This window comes from Protopterus annectens, chromosome 1.part2 (genome assembly GCF_019279795.1).
Source record: "Protopterus annectens isolate FY-2018-M chromosome 1.part2, PAN1.0, whole genome shotgun sequence".
In the NCBI taxonomy this organism is placed as follows: domain Eukaryota; kingdom Metazoa; phylum Chordata; order Ceratodontiformes; family Protopteridae; genus Protopterus; species Protopterus annectens.
The window spans coordinates 449,712,132-449,728,716 of NC_056727.1; the positions used below are offsets into that span (position 1 = coordinate 449,712,132).

General features: G+C 39.5%; 1 protein-coding gene across 1 annotated transcript in view; it reads left to right on the forward strand.

The window, feature by feature from the left end:
- Positions 1-298: 298 nt before the first annotated feature.
- The window catches only part of SEC23B (SEC23 homolog B, COPII coat complex component), an 836,569-nt gene continuing 820,282 nt past the window's right edge, over positions 299-16,585 (forward strand). The window contains exon 1 of the mRNA XM_044056987.1: positions 299-502. The gene's annotated coding sequence lies outside the window, so the exon portion shown is untranslated. The remainder of the gene's footprint in view (positions 503-16,585) is intronic.

Sequence of the window (16,585 nt, forward strand, 5' to 3'; positions counted from 1 at the left end):
CCCTGCAATCTTTACATTAAAAGGAACAGAGAAGCGGCTGTTGACGTCACCTTTCAGCGTTTGAAGGATCGTTAAGCTCCGCCGTATGGCAGAATCAGAAAAGGCATAGGATGCCGAGATAAGTTTTAAATGGGTAAAGTACTGCTAGCATTATCACAAACGAAACTTTGAAAGAGGTGGGACACATGAGTTTTATATTGACTGCCTTATTCAAGTAAGGTCGATCCTGGACGTAACTTCTTTGACTAGTCACGTGGAAGGATTTTGTAGGCGTGGCCCATTTACGTATGTCAGTGACGTCTGGAACACCGGCTAAGCGCTGAGGTGTACTTCCTGCCAACATTACTACTTGTAATCCTTGTATCGTAGTACTATTTTGTGTTCTTTGTGTCTTTATCGTAATCGGACTAGTTTTCTTCATACTTTTCAATTGCTTGGCTGGTGGCAATTGACTGAAATTTCTAGCACGTCTTGTTTTTTTGTGTTCATCGTTATTTTCTGGGTAAGTGACAGGGGTATAGAAGCTGTTCCAACCATTCAGTCATCATTTTGCTATGGTGATTGGATATGTTTAAACATCTAGCGTGATCACATTTAACAGGCTGGCTGTGGTATTTTTCTGTTAAATACTCTATATACTATTTGATGTGTTAAAGCATATGCATTTTTGCAACCCATGGACTATTATCAGTGATAATTTATCACTCAACTATTTCGTATATTTTGTTGCGACTTTACTCCTTAAAACTGGTGATTTGTGAGGAAAAAGGCTGATGGAATTCACATAGTTAGCGTTATATACTTATTTATTTTGAGAATGTATGTGAATTCACAGTTTCTTATTCTGTCAGCTGTTTAAGTGTATAAATTATACAAATACAGTATAATACTAATATTTTTAAATAAAGTGTCTCTGAATGTTTGTTAAGAGGCTGAGAACAATGATCGGGAAAAGTTTTTGAGTATAGTAACCAAGAGTCCATTCTGATTTCATGTTTTCTTTGCTGACACTTATACTTTGTGTAGGTGCTTCAAACGTCATTGACGTATGTAAACAAAAATGTACATCTCAAATTTAGTCTTATTTTGCAGCTAATGTTTACTTTGTTTGTGTATTTATTTGGTAATGTTGTGCATTGTGTTTCTGTAACTGGAGTGGCTTACGTCACCACCTGTTGTTTATCTCAGTCACTCATGACCACAGGATCAAAAGGCAATGCAACATTATAGATAATTGCTCTTACTCTCTGCCATCTCACCTGGACGTCGCTAGAACGTGTCATTGTCCATGTATTAGTCTAACTTGGTGTTCCGATACTTTTCTATTAGAATCTCATTGTGCATAATGAGATTCTCACCATTTAACAATGCCTTGATTGAGACAATTGACCAACTTCCTTGATTCTGTGTTGTTTTATTTTTAGCTCTAGGTGATGTTCTGTAATTTGTTGCACCACTAACACCCACTCTAGTGATAAGGCCTTTGTTAGGATTTATATTAATCTTTAAAAGCCAGACAACATTGCAGTCATTAATTTGTAATATCTGGAATACAGATCTAAAGAAACCATTGTTCACTGCAAGTATTTATTATCCTCTGTGTAGTAACAAAACTATTTCAAATAGACTGAAAGTAGAATATTACTTTAGTAATTCTTGAACTGATGGTAATTCACTGGATGTAAACCAGTATAATTTTCAACTAGTTCTCATTTTATATATGTTGTATGTCATTATTTTCTTTAAAATGTAATGGCCTAGTATGAACCTATGAACCTATCTGCCCTAGGTAATTTATAAGCCTAGCCAGAGTGTGTTTGGCTTTCGCCACCCATTTTAAATGAATTTTGCTATGCCCTTTTTCGAGGTTAGTATACTGTGCCTCTGTCTAACAGTGACACAGAAGTGATACCCGGGGTAAACCTACGATCTCCCATCCACTCATCAAGATTCCTCTTGAAGAGAGTCAATGAGGGACTCTGCCTAACCTGCACTGGGATTTTATTCCAGAGTGAAGGGGGCCTCTGGGTTATGAATCTGTCCCTCCAGCATGTCCTATTTATTTCAGTGCTGAGGTTCAAGTCTCTCGAGCGCGTAGCTCGATGGGATTTGGATTTTCTGAGGTGCAGCACGTCCATTAATTCCGGGTTGGACATGGCTTTATACGTCAGGCACAAATCGCCTCTGAGCAGGCGGTATGCCACTGAGTAGAGCTGGAGTTTCTTTAACCGGGCAGCATATGGCATCTGTTTGAGCCCTGTGATCCTCTTGGTGAGGTACTTTTAGGGTCTTTCCAGTTGCTGCAGGTGTCTGGTAAGGTACATCCCAAAAGGGGCATTGTACTCAATTATGGGCCTGATAAGGGATGAGTAAAGAGGCACGATGACCTCCCCTGATCTAGATGTGAATCCCTTCATGATTTGGTGGGCTATATAAAATGTTTTTCTAACCACTTTGGCCACGTGTTTGTCAAATGAGAGATTGCTATCGACTTGGGTCCCCAGCTCCCTAATTACTTCTTCCGTACTTAATGGATTACCACCTATGTGGTAATTTGTGGGCACTTTGTTTTTGCCAAAGGGGATGACTATACACTTTTTGGCGTTTAGCTTGAGGCCATGGCTCTGGCACCAGTTGTCTGTTTCTATGAGGCCCTTTTGGAGGATGCTTGTGTCGACTGGAGAGTCGATTACGGCGCCCAGTTTGCAGTCATCTGCGAACTTGGTCAGCCACAGTCCTTCCGTGTTGGCCTGTACCTCCGAGAAATATATACCGAACAAGAGAGGTCCCAGGACTGAGCCTTGTGGGATGCCACTTGTAACTGGTTTGGAGTCTGACATGGCTCCAGCAATTCTAACCATGTGGGTTCTGTCCTTGAGCCAGTTTGAAACCCATCTAGTGACATAGGGATTTATATTTAAGCTGGTGAGCTTATCTATAATGCCAGAGTGAGGTATTGTATCGAAGGCTTTTGCGAGGTCCAGGTAGGCTGTGTGGACCACCTTCCCCTCGTCAATGGCCTTGGTGACTATTTCAAAGAAATCGACCAGGTTTAAGAGGCAGGATCTGCCCTTAACAAAGCCGAACTGGGTAGGATCTAGTGTCTGTAGGTCCCCAATATCTTTATTTATGAGGTCCATGATGATCCTTTCCATAGCTTTGCAGACCAAGCTAGTCAGGCTTATGGGGCGATAGTTTCCAGGATCCATTGAGGCACCACCTTTGTGGAGAGGGACCACTGTTGCTGTACGCCACTCTTTGGGTACATATCCTGTAGTAAGGCTGAGACTGAACAGTAGTTTTATGATTGGGTTTAGCTCTTCTTGGAGTTCATGTAGGACGCAGCCTGGGACACCGTCTGGTCCCATTGATGCTGTGTTTTTTGCTTTGGAGAGGGCGGCTCTTACCTGAGCATCTGAGATGTCAGGGGGGCAGCACTCTGCTGGGGTAGATATATGCCCTTCTGGTGGGGAGGGGGGGGAGTTTGCGCTGAACCGGTCAGCTAGGATGTTGACAATGTCTGTGGGTTCGGTGTATTTTTTGTCATTTTGGACTAATTCTGAGCATATCTGGGAATTCCCACCCAGGTTCCTAACATAACTAAAGAAAGCCTTGTGATTATCCTTAGTGTCCTGTGCAATTTTTCTCTTGAAGCTGGCCTTAGACGATTTTATGAGTGCCCGTAGTTTTTTGCTTATACTGATCAGAGATGCCTTCCCTTTTTGGGATTTTGCTCTATCATGTAGTAGCTTCCTCCTTCTATTGTATAGTTTGTTTATGGCTGGGGTCCACCAGACAGGACGTCTGCCTTTGGAGGATTGGGTCTTGGTTTTATGTGGGCTTGCATGATCCATGCATTCCTGAAGGTGTTCATAGAATGCATTTATAAAGGATTCTGCGGTCTGGGCCGTATTTTCCACAGGCCCGGGGGCTTTGAAGGATTCCACCTCGGTTTTGAGGAGTGTGAAATTTGAAGTTTTTCACTGTGGTTTTCTGGGTTGGGGGGTGGGGTCGGGATGTGAATATCCATTGAGATTAGTTTATGGTCTGATCTTACCAGTGAGGGATACACTTCTGGTCTGGAGCATAGAGTCCCCATGTTGGTGATGATCAGGTCCAGTATGTTTTCCCTTCTTGTGGGAGTGGTAACAAGTTGTTCCATAGCATTTGAGTTTATAAATTCTGGGAACCTTTGGGCTAGGGTGTTGGAGCTAGAGTAATGCTCCCAGTCTATGTTTGGGTAGTTGAAGTCGCCCAATATAATGGTGTTTGGAGAGACCTTCATATTTTCCAGTGTTCTCAGGAAGGCCGAGTGGGGTTCCTGGGTTTGGGAGGGTGATCTGTAGCAGGCTGTAAACTGGAAGGCAGTTTTACCCACTGTTAGTTGCACATGGATAGTCTCTGATGCTTCGTGCTGTGCCACCAACCTGGAGGTATGGGTATCTTTGATGAATATTGATACTCCCCCTCCTTTTGTTGTTCGGTCCAAGTTTTGGGGCTGAAAAGCATGGTATGAGGTATAACCTGGTAGTACTGGGGTGCTCTCGGAGCCTTGAACTAGGTTTCTGTTACTGCACAGATATCTATGTTCTCCATGCTAAGGAGAGTTTCGAGTGCGTGCATCTTGAGGTTTAGACTTCTGGCGTTGAGTAGCATTACTCTTAGTTTCTTATCCCTTGTGATACCTATGGAGGTGGGTTTGTCTTTTGAGCCTTGCCTAAAAAAGGCACTATGGGGGTGGCAAGAGCCTTTGCCAATATCCGAAAGCCCAGGGGTGACAGGTGCAAGCCGTCCCTAGCGAAGCATCTTGGCTTGTCGAGCATGACATCCCAGGCTGACAGGCATTGGATCCCCTTTGAATGACACCAATACTTAAGCCAATTGTTGAAATTGATCATCTTGTCTTCATATTGTGGCATCATTCTTGGTGAGGGTAAGATGCTACTCAAAGTTAGGGTCATACCGGCCTGGGCTACATGCTCGAAGAGCTCCTCTATGTCTCTTTTCTTGTAGTCCAGCGAGGTACGTCTCAGGTCATTCACACCAGCATGGACAATGACGGAGTCATATTTCTACTTGCCTTGGAGTGACCTGGAAAGCAGTGCTTGTGTTATGTGGCGGATCCTAGGGCCCGACAGGCAGCTCACCGTGACCTTCTCCTTGTTCAGCCTGGTGAGCGGGACGTCAGTGTGCCTGACGATAGTCACCTATTACAAGTGTATCAGGTGTGTTGTTTAGCCTTAAGGGCTGTGACTGTTCGGCACACTGGCTTTGTGAGCTATGTGTTGCATGTGTTTTGTTTTGGGGTAGCAGTTGCTTGGGTGTCTGCTTTGGAGGTCTCTGCTGCTTAGGCAGATTTTTATTTAGAGCCTCCGAGTATGTTTTTGTGTGTTTATGTGTTTGGTTTGCTGTCGTGGTAGGTCTATGTAAGACTGGAATTGTAGTGAGTGTGGTTTCCTTCTCCTTCTGACTGGTTACGCAGTACTGAGTTGAGAGAGCTTAGCCTCCAGTTTGGCTATATGGTTGCATCTCTCACATGTGTTGGAATTTGTTGGGAGGAGGAGAGGATTGTCTGTGTACATGAGCCAGTTGTAACATTGCCTCAAGATTCCCAGATTCACCAGCTGGACCGGAGAGGAGATTGACAAATGACCTTTGGACATGCTAGAATAGTATTGGGAATTCCTTTATAATTGAAAAAAAGGGCCAATGGGGAACAAGGTACTCAAGGGGAGTTTGTGAGGGTGTAGTGCTTTTAATTTTTTAGTGCTGACTTATATAATTGCTTTAGTGAGCAAGTGCCAGGTAACTTAAATGCAATGTGTTACAGGTAACTTAAATGCAAAAATGACAAACAGTAACTTTCTTTCAAGTGAAACAAGGAAATAAGTACAATAAGCAAGGCAGATATCACTAGGGATCCACAGAAGCGCCGAAAAGCCGCGTTTTAGGTGGAATTAGCGTTTCAGGGAAATAACAAGCAAACAAACAACAAGCATACCAACAAAGCTAGATTCAGCAGGCCTGGATCTAGTCTTTGCTGCAGCAAACAAGGGGTACCAATTTCAGTAAGAAGCAGTTCAAATATGCAGGCACTATAAGCCTTTAACCAGAAATTCCCAGCTCAGAAGTGCAGAGTCCAGCCTCTCCTCCCACAAGAGTGCAGACCACGAACCCTCTTAATGTAAAATAACTGGCCTGAAGCCCAAGTGCTTAAACCAGAATTAATACACTTTTAGAATAACAGACACTGAGCCCTCAATCAGCAGTTCCCAACTTAGAAGGATGTAAGCTACCTGTTCTGCCACTACAGTGCAGACCACAAACCTTCTTAATGTAAAACAACTGGTCTGAAGCCCACGTGCTTAAACTGAAAGGCTTAGAGTGAGTTACACCAAGCAGTAATAAATACAATTGAGTACTTTTAAGATGACGCAAAAGCAAAATAAAGTAGGAAGAAACACAAATACAGTAAAAGCAGATAAAAAAAAAAAATTCTGAGTGAGCAAATGAGATGGGCCCAAGTGGAGTATCCAAGTGCATATTTACAAGAGGGGCAGGCAGTTTCAAAGCCACCAAGGTTAACACCAAAACAAAAACGGGGAGGGTGGCTGGGGACCTACTGAAAAAACAGTCACAATTTCCAGCTAGATATTGCTCAGTGCAACACAAACAAATTAATTTAAATCGTGTGTTATTTGAAAAAAGTGCAGATAAAAATTTACTTAACTTCACTTATGCGTTCAGTTGATTGCATGCAGGTCTTAGCTGGCCAAAGCTCACAGTTTAATCAGAAAATAATTCACTGTACCACTTGTATAAGACAGAAACTGAATAACAATGAAGTAAACTACCCACACTTATCACTGGCTATGCAGGTTTTTTAACAAGCCTTAACTGAGTCACAACTGGTAGGGTTAGTACTGAAAATATAGAGTAAGATGTTATCTATCATTTAGTATATAAATGTGTTTAAACTGTCATCTTTTGATGTGAGAGGCACAGTGGAGCTTGACAGTTTCAATTTTCTCATAAGAATAGCATTGTGTGAGGTATTCCTCTCTTTTCAGTGGTATCCTAGAAATCCATTCTTTTACTGACTTTGTAAATGAAAGCATTACCACTGTGTGTGGGTGCATGTGTGTGTCTGTTTCAGCACACTGACTGCAATAACATTTAACTTTCACAAAATTAGGGGTTGCAAGTGACTTTATATATTAATAATATTCCAATACAGTAGTGACTTCATGTAATGCTTGTGCAAGCAAGAAGCTAACTTATTCCCATACTGTTACTTAGACTTGGGGGATCTGTGCCTAACAATGCAATCAGTTGCTTTAAAAGTAATCTCAGCCACTGAGCATAATGTTTATGTCAGGCTGATGAGTTATTAAACTCCCAAACAAATATGTTTAAGGTGTGCCACAAGGTTCAGTTTTTGGGTCTTTATTCTTTAATTTATTTACTAATAAATTACAGTCTTTCACCCAGCAAGCCTACAAATTAGCACTAATATGTGCTGTCCCTTAAATCAAACATTCCCAATATTACCTACAATGTTCCTTTACTTTATGCAGTATCAGTGGCTCAACAGGTAACAAACTGTCCTTTTGGTGCAGAAGGCTGTGGATTCTATTCCCAGAGCAGGTAGATCGATTGCTGACACTATAATGCAGCATAAAGGTGGATGGTGCTATGGTCCTGAATGTGTCATCCTTCAGATGAGGCAATTAAACAGAGGTCCCATCGGCTTGAGTTGGTGGTAGCTTAGGTGGATGTAAAGGATCCCCTGGCACCTATTCTGTGATGCCTTTACCCCAGTAGTACCAATATCACCTCAAGTCTCACCTGAAGAGCCCACTAACCTGGTGAGACAAACCTGATCAACAAAGGATAAGTAAAATAAACGCATAACATTTACAAAAATTGACATAGGCTAAAATAATCTGCACTACTCTTAAATACACTTAAAACTAAATTAATTGCATTTTCAAATCCAACACAGTAGTCAAACTACTGTAACTTAAAAATAGTAACAGTTAATAATACTAGACTTGAGCTAGTACAAAATACTCTATTCACTACAGATTACGAACACTGAGTTTTTTTTATAAAGTCAGATCTTTTCTAATATAGTATGCATATATGACTATAGCTCAGACCTCTCTATTCCCTAGTGTCCTGTATGCTTCATCGATTTCACTAATCTACAGTCCTCTCAGGTAGTCAAACTAGAGCAATCTTGTAATAAAATTGCAAAATTTGCAAGTAGCCCCATTAATCAAACACATCATTACCTAATGCTTCAGTCCGAGATAGTACTTCAGTCCCTTAAATGACTAGAGCTATCAAATCTGCTAGTTTATACTCCCCATTAAGCCTGCCCAAAACATCGTGTACCTCAGACAGATGCCCTACCACCAGACAAACTGGTACACACCCCACAGAAAACTGTATTCAGTAACACCTAATACATACTCAAAGTACAAAAATTATAACTGTGACTGCCTGTATGCTTTCAGACTGTGGAATTCAGTCTCAACAAATATCAAAATATCTTGTCTCGTCTACAAAGCAAAATCTCATTGAAGACGTATCTTTCAACAACAAGACTCTGCACAACCCCATTATTAAGTCTCTTCTTATTCTAAATCTTATTTTCTCTATAATTTTAAAACCCAGTTAAGTCATGCGTATCAATAGAACAGCCTTGTCTTTGTACCGCTCATGCAGTCAGATCAAACGCAAGAAATGCTGTTGTTAAACCATCACTTTTACTGAAATAATCTCCTGGTTACAGGTCTTGGGTGAATATTAATTGTTTGGATAAAATATGCATCTTTTCTTTGCTGTCTTTGTACTAATATTACAGTATGACTATACATAAACAACCATTTATATCTACTAAGTAGTACTACAACAGTAGTTGAAATTATATTAAACTGGTTTAACAACAACATTAGTTATAAACTATTATAGTAGGAGAACTTAACATTGATTGGAAAACTTGTAACTCTGACCTAGAAACTAACTTCTATGGCTTTTCACAAGTCATAAATACTTCCACCAGAACAGCTAATTGAAGTGGCAGTGAGTCAATACTAAATTGAAAACTCACCTCCAGTTGTAGTACTATCCATACTTCTGACTGCTTGCTAGACATCATAAGTAATCACTTGCTCACTTTTGTCATCTAACACCACAACAGCTGTAGCAAAAAAAATAATAACTTGGCAACAAACTTAATGAAATTTCTATTAAGACACTATATAAATGCAACTAGTCACCTGGTTGGGAGTTGGGAGGGTGGCCTAATGGTTAAGGTGTTTGCCTTACAAACACAAGGTGTAGGGTTTGAGTCTCACAAGAGATAACTGGCTAGGCTTACAATGGCTCGCAAGGGCAGTTCGCCTAGTACTAACCAATGAACCTCTAAAATCCCTTCCACTCAGTGATGCAATGTCATTCTTTAACGCTACTTTTCAAAATATTTTAAATCAGCATGCCTGTAACACATCAAAAAGAATAAAATATAACCCTGCCCCATGGCTTACAAAAGATACCAAACACCACCACTGACTTAAAAAGTAAAACTCGGCTCTTAAAAAATTCTGATGATTAAAAATCCTAACAAACCTGTTAAAACTACACAGCAAAGATACAATAAGAATCCTGTACTTTTCTGGAAATCCTTTAATAAGCTAGTCAAACCAGGGTAGTCCACCACACCAGCGCGCCAAAACTATAGTAGTTTAGATTAAATAGCTGACTAATTCACCTCTCTTTTCATCCAAACTGTCTTGAAACTAGTTAAAAGCAACCCTACTAGTCTTGCTCTTCTGTTCATCACTGTTAGTAACAACACCTTATTCTCTTTCCAACCAGTTACTTCATTTACTTTTAAAAAGTAAGTCAAAAATTAAAACCCTTAACCATGGCAGCAGATTTATGTGATGGCAGGAAATGCACCAGCATACTCCATAGCTATTCTCATCAGTCATTCCTAAGCCACAGCATCTGGAAGACATCCTACATGATTACACTACAAAAAGGAGGTACTTCCACAGATTTCTGTAAATTTTGTCCAGTTGCCATTCTTTCCCCAATGACCAATATCCTTAAATGGAGTAGACACCCAAATTATAAAAATAGTCTCAAATAATATCACAAATAGACAACATGACTTTAGACCTAAACGCAGCACCACAGTAGTCCTCCTGAGCTTTACAAATATTACTAACATGGGAAGGAATAAAAGTCTCCATCTTTATTTATCTAAATGTTCTGACACTGTTCTTCATCAAAAACTAACTGTTCTCTGTTCATCATACCTTTCTTGACTTGTAATATCCTGGTTACAACATGCAGTCAAGTGGCAACAGACTTGCTCGTCCTTCCTTCCTGTAACTATAGGTATACATTAAGTTTCTGTTCTTGGTCCACTGCTGTTTTAACATCTACAGCATTTCCTTACACAAGGCCTGCATAAATGTTACAACAATTCAATATGCAGATGATTCTACCATCATCTGTTCAGTCTCCACACACGCCTCCTTTCAAAAATTTACACAAACAATTCTGTTCCACTGAGACATGGCTATTTAACTCTCCTCTTCTACTTAATCCCAGTGAAACAAAACTCATGCTCTTCACCCCTAAAGATATCTCTGACTTCAATCCATTTTATGTTCATAGGCAAGTACAAGGCTAGCTGCCCTTGCAGGCCATTTTAAGCCTAGCCAGTTTTCCCTTTTTATGCTCAAAATAACCCATCCCATTTTGTTATAGATTGACCTTGCCCATCCCATAGTTGATAATTATATATTACCCCAATGAAAGTAACTAGGATCATACCATGTATAATTTGACAGGAAACATGCATGGGATAAAGCATTTATGAGCTGCCTTTGTCCATTAGTAGTAGTAGTAGTAGTAGTAGTGGGGCAGCCCTGGGGTAAACGTTTTCTGTTTCCCATCCATAGATCCAAGTTGTGCTTGAATATGGACAGAGATGAGCTTTGTTTTATGTGGATAAGGAGTCTGTTCCATAGCAGCTGTATCATGTGTGAGATATACATGTCCCTCCAAACAGATCTTTGATGTTGCAGAAGAGATTTAGATCTAGTGACTTAGTATTTCTAATACCACTTGATTTGCTGATGTTCAGTAAATTAAGTAATTGGTCAGAGGATGCCTTGTGTGCCAGACACAGGTCACCTCTTAGCAGTCTGTAGGATACAGAGTATAGTGACAGAGCTTTCATTCGGTCCATGTAGGACATGTTTAGGCTTTGTGGGTGTTCAGTTCTTGCATGTGTCTGGACAGATGAATGTCAAAAGGGGCATTGTATTCAATGGTTGGCCTAATGAGGCTGAGAAAGGGGAGCAGTGACATCCATTGATGTGGGCACAACCCTTTATTTATAAGCTGTGTGGTCAGAAGTTACTGTCCACAAAATCCTTTGGGAATTCATTGACTACTACTAGATTGCAGTCATCTGCAGACTTAGTCAGCCAGAGCCCTTTAGTATTGACTTTTATAGGCCCATAGTAGTATACTAGACTAACAACCACTAGGGCCACTATAAGCCTTGTAAGCTTAGGTGTGCAACCCAAATGTGACCCACAAATTTGATTTGTATAGGGGGTGGTTTACTGACTACCTCTGTCCTTCAGAGGCATAGGTGCCAGACAAGGTGTGAATTTCTGGTAACCCATCCACTGGTCCAGGTTGTGCTTATGTAGGGATAGGGAGCATCTCTGCTTCACCTAGATGGGGATCATGTTCCAGAGAATGTGAATTCTCTGAGAAACACATCTGTCTCCAACATGTCTTTAGCTTCACTTCTAATGATGTTAACATCCATAGAAGTAGTGTCACAAACCAAATTTCTAGGCGTTGTAATAGATGATAATCTCAATTATGATCAACATAAATATCGTGTAATAAAAAAAAATCAAAAACTGGGGACTTCATACAGAACCAAATTTTACGTTACATATAATGCAAGAAAAAACAGTGTAGCTGCCTACCTCCTGACATCACTACTGTATGCTTCACTCATACTTAATAGCATCATATCTAAGCTAAGTTCCTTTTATAATAAAAATCACAAAATTTGCCTCGAACCTTCTATCACTCCTGTTATTGTCTTTCACTAAAAATGATGTGATTAGAATTACCCAGTCACCTGACTTATTCCTAGTTAATCACAGCTAATACCATATTATATTGACCATAAAATTGTCCAGCACTTTAAACATTGTATTAAACTTCAACTGACAAGAGAGTTACAATCCAACTCTGTCTCTCTCTCTACAACCACCAAAAAAAAAAAAAAAAAAAACTTTGCAGATGATGCAGTTTACTGTAACTGTGTACTCTGTTATGGAATTCAATCCATTTCCACCTACGGATTACTAACTTTAAATTTCTCCTTAAAGAACATCTGTCCCAAACTTGGCTCTGCTCCTGACATAATCCTGACCAACGCTGACTTGTTTCTATAACAACACACCTACTCTTGACTTTGCTTTTATTTCTCATTTCTTTCTTTTACCTTACAATACTTTTCCTTATCTGCCTTGCCCTCCAAATAGCCTTTATCACAGTTATATCTAATGCAAAACTAATGCCACCCGCTACCTCGTCTACTTAGCAGGACATTTATACTCCGTGTGTATTGGATATGAAAAGCTTAATGTAATGTATAGTTATCAACTGTCAGCTGTAAATGTAATATTCTTTTTAACTTTGCATTGTCATACAGTACTCTGTTTTTTTTCTTAACTTTTATTTTTTTTATAAGTTTGTACTGCATTACTTATTAATCCTTGCACAATTGTAACTGTATACAGAGCTTTTCTCTCTACACCTCCACCAAAAAGAGGTATGCTTGTCATCCCAGTCAGACTGTCCCAATGGGCTGCTACATAAATAATGTAAGAAAACATACACTGTAAAGTAATGCTGAATGATCTGTTGAAGTGTGGGAGCTCAACATGCTATAATTGTATGTAGTGTACACAACCTGGTGGTCACTTGTTTAGATATATGCTCCTGACTGTTATGTAGTGCAGTTGCAGTTTTACTGTTAACTTATGCAAATGTATGTAGTGTGGAGCTTTTTTTTCCTGCATTGAAAAGGGGATTTGCCCAGTTGGATTTTCCATTCAGTCAAAGGCAAATAGAAGTAATAAGTGTGTGAGAAGTTTGGGCTATTTACGTCACTTTGGGTGTACAGTTTGTCCAGCCAGTGTATGTGAGAGTAACAATGATTTGCAATTGTTTTTTTATTATCTTTGTTTTTTAATCCTTTTAAAGAATGGATAAGTAGACTGGTCCAAAGTCTCTTGTCATCTACAACCTGGGGCTTAAAGTGAACGCAACTGTAGGTTTACAGGTTTTATTAAGCTTACAGCCAAGTACACTATAGAGAAGCTCAGCCATATCACTTAGTATTGAAATGAGATTAGTATTGTCTCCCATTGGGTAGATTTTCCCAAGGTGAAAATTTGCAATCAACATCCAGTCTTTCAGACTCGTTTTAGAGAGTGCTAGGGAAGTATTTTGCTTGATATGCAAAGGGAGACTGTTTGAGAAACGGAGGGTGTGTGTGCGTTGGGTTCGGTACCTGTACCACAACTGGTATTGATCACGTGGCAGTAGTAGGTTTAGGTATCTAGTGAAAACTTTGTATGCAGAAATGATGAGTAGTACATTTGAGTACAAACCATAATATGTATTTGGACATGGCTGCATTGTATAATACCTAGAGTGCAAGGCTTTAGGAGTATAGAATGGCACTGTAAAACAGAAAGTCACCCCGATCCGGAATAGGGCAGCATAGAATTGCATTAACACAGGGAGTCCCAGAGAGCAGTGAAGATGGCATACAATAAAACTAAACCGGAAGGATGAATGAAGTTCAAGAGTTACATAAAGCAAGAAAGCAGTGCTCTGAAATGAGAGGAGGACTGAAGTGAAGAGAGAGGAGCACTGTAAACAAAAGACGACACAGTGGTGCAGCATTATCGACTCGCAGCAAGAGGTTCTCCAGTTCGATTCACGGCTGGGGTGCCTTCTGTGTGGATTTTGTATGTTCTCCCTGTGTTAGTGTGGGTTTCCTCGGGGTGCTCCGGTTTCCTCCCATGTTACAAAGACATGCATCTGGAGCATTTCTCCATAGGCCTCCATGCTGAATGTTGGCTTTGTTTCACGCCTGACTTTCACAGTAAACAAACGTTAAATAAATAATAAAAGGGTAAAAGTGGCAAAGTGAGGTTTGGCCTGATCTTATTGTGTAATAGATGTATAGTGGAATTGAGAGTCTTCCTGAATAGCATAAGACTTGGGAGGATTCTAAGTGTTTTGAGAATGGTGTTCCATGCAGCACGGACTAGTTTAGGGAAGGCTATTTCCATGATTAAGTTAATGGAAGTCTTTTCAGGCAAGTCATGCCAGGGATGCTGAATCTAAGAGGGCAGTGTGAAGAGCTGTTGACAATTTTGAAAACAGAGAGCAAAAGTAATAACTTATTAGTTTGTATATAGTGGTAGAAGTTAAGAATGAGTCAAATTGGGGGTCAAAGAAGTGAGGATAGATCATATCAGTACCTAGTGGTGCATGTGCTGGTCAAATAGGCTAACAGACCACATGTTTTATTTAGTGATTTTTGAAGAAGGTTTGTATTATAGGGGTTACTTAAGGCTAGTAAAGGAAGGGCATATTCCAGTTTTAGCATAAAAATGGATTTGAATATATATCCGCAGGTTCTGGATATAAATGTATACTTACACATGTGTATGTTTACGTATGCAAGTTTGTGTGTGTGTGTGTGTGTGTGTGTGTGTGTGTATATATATATGTATATGTATATATATATATATATATATATATATATATATATATATATATATATATATACACATACATTGTGTGTGTATATGCATATACACATTGAGAGAGAAACACACACACACACACACACACACTGCGTGTGCTACATATGTGTATGTATATGTGAATAGGTGTGTGTGTTTAATGTATAAATGCATGTATATGTACACATGTTTACATGTATTCATATGCATAGCCGCACAGTGTATGTATGTATGTATAAGAATAATGTGTGTGTATACATAAATACATATAATATTTATATGTATAATTTATTAAGCATATACAAACAAGCATATTTACTCCACATCAGAATGCTTAAGTATAGATTAATGTTGCCATCTTGCTTAAAAAAAAAGACAGTGGAGGCAACCTGAAAAGAAAAAACTAGGTCAGGATTTTTTCTTCTGGCTCTTCCCAGTTCCCTAAAATACAAAGTATATAAAAACAGTCTTAGTTGTCAGTGGTTTGAACCAGTTTGTTGTTGCCTCTGAAATTGCTGTCTGTAATTTCTTTCATTCAACATATAGGATATTCATTTATTATAATAATAAAATTTTATTTTAAATTTGGTATCTACTTCATTTATTTCCATACTCTTCTGCTTATCTTCCTTAAGATTTTCATGCATGATTTTATAGCAGTTGTTGCAGCTTTCTTTCACTAGCTTTTGTAGTTTACATGTCAGCGAGTCAGCAGTGCACTCCATCAAAATGTAAAAATCATTTTCAAGAAATTAGTGGCATGGTAAGCCAGCAAAATGTCTGCTTGCTTCATCCCAGGTTCTGGAGTTTTCTGGGACAAGGTGGATGTATTAAAGGCCAAGATGTTTTTGCTTTTAAAGTTCAGATTTATGGTGGTAGGTGTCGGCAATTTTAATCCACTCCTTAGCCTCAGCAAATCAGAAACAATGTTTTAGGCCTTATTATAGACACATTTCCGGTCTGGGTTGGCATGGGGCACTTACTGTGATACCTAAAAGATCTGTGGTCCCAGACCTCCTAAGACATGACTGTCTGTATTTATCCAACAAAAAAAACTGCAAAAGTACTTTGCTGTGGGAACTGTCTTTCTGCCACTTTTTCTTTCTGTTTTTCGATGTGTCCTTTCATTATTTATGGTCAGTGTTTCTTAGGTGATCAAAATCATATTTTCTCAATCACAGAGCAAAGGCCTTTGGACGTAGCTGAGCAGATTCTTTCACACTGGTTTACTGGACTGTAATGCAGTCAGTGTAGCATTTGTGGCATTCGGGTTTTTTCTCAAGCCAGGTTGTATTAGGATTTTGACAAACATCATCTTGCTTTGATTAAGGTGAATTAATTCCTTCTTCCTTTGTCACAAAACCTTAGCAATGTATGATTTGGTTAAAAAAAAATGTTGATCAGTGCAGTACAAATTTAGAAAGTTCATTAGTTGGACCTCTTAACCAGGCAGCTGATCAGATGTCACTCCTGACTGAGTTGGATCCTTAAACTTTAGCAGTGTTGTACATTAATTGAGCTCCGATTTTAGGACTTATTGCTTTGGCCAGTAAAGCCATATTTTACTGTACTCATTATCGTATTCCTAAGAATTAAGAGCCTGTCATTACTACCTTCATAATGATGTGGGAAACAGAATTTCTGTATGCAAGCCTATTCTTTCCATTTCTGCAGACTTTTACTGAAAGTAAAGCAAGACTAGG